The sequence below is a fragment of the Oryzias melastigma genome, linkage group LG13 (genome assembly GCF_002922805.2).
Source record: "Oryzias melastigma strain HK-1 linkage group LG13, ASM292280v2, whole genome shotgun sequence".
NCBI lineage: Eukaryota > Metazoa > Chordata > Actinopteri > Beloniformes > Adrianichthyidae > Oryzias > Oryzias melastigma.
Genome location: NC_050524.1, coordinates 24,289,346 through 24,290,523, shown reverse-complemented (window position 1 = coordinate 24,290,523; position 1,178 = coordinate 24,289,346).

The following is a 1,178-nucleotide window of genomic DNA, read 5'->3' as shown; positions in this document are numbered from 1 at the left end:
TTTGTAAACTTTAAATTGAATTGAATGGAAGAATTGAAAGAATCGTAAAAAATCAGAATCGAATCGATTCAGGCTCTTGTGAATCGAATCGAATTGTTTCTGGAAATTATAACCGATACCCAACCCTAGAGTAAGCTATTCGAGTTATAATCTAACCAATCACACACCTCAATAAAAGTATGAGGTCTCACGTTTACATTTGTTTAAACTCGAAAAAGAGAGAAAAAAGAAGTGCAGTCTACTGTCCTGGGTGGAAGGAAAACAATCGTCTCAGCGAGGATGCGGACAAGGAGCCGATTTTGTGTATCCCCTTGGAATTGCAACAGATGTGGTTCCAACATTCTCACTCCTGATTGGAGAGAGTGGTTGCCATAGAAATATTAAATCAGACTGACCAATCACTGCTTACTGCTGATTCTGGTTCCAACATTCTTAGCAAGAAAAATGCAGACTAAATTCCAGTTCTCACATACAGTCAATGAGTCTTCCACATGCCTTTTGGATAAGTCTTGTGTTTTGTTAACTTTAACTAGGACTAACATGAATTTTCTTTCTCGTGGCCATCTCCCATAAAGTTTTGATTGAAAAGATGATATGTTCAATGCCTTGGAAATTTGAATGTTCATTTATCTTTTGAAACTTCCAAATCCCTTTCGGGGTCACGGGGCTGCCCAATCACACACACCCTGAGGTCATTTAGAGTCACCCTCTTATCTATGAAGCTCGTTTTTGGACTGTGGGAGGAAGCCGGAGAAAACCCACCTACGACCAGGGCGAACATGCAAACTTCAAAAGGACAAACTTTTTTGTTTGTGAGTGATTTATGAAGAAAGAAAACATCCAAGAGGGTGAATGCGTTTGAAAGACACTGTATGTTGTTTGTTTTATTTATTTTTTTTCTTTCGATTGTTTAAAATGAATCAATTCCAATGTTTAGGCTGATCCTGAACTAAAAACATGGTTTGTGTTTAGGGTTGATAGGAAGATAAGGATCAGATGGATCCGAAGACCCGGTTCTGAGAGGGATTCAGAGTCACTGCGGGAAGCACACAAACACATGCATGCAAAGACGGTCAGCACAAAAACTCAAAGCTCTGTGTGGTTATGTGGTATGGCGCCCTCTGCTGGCCGCATCCCAGAACAAAGATAATTGAGACGTTTCATTTTTTTTTTTTTTT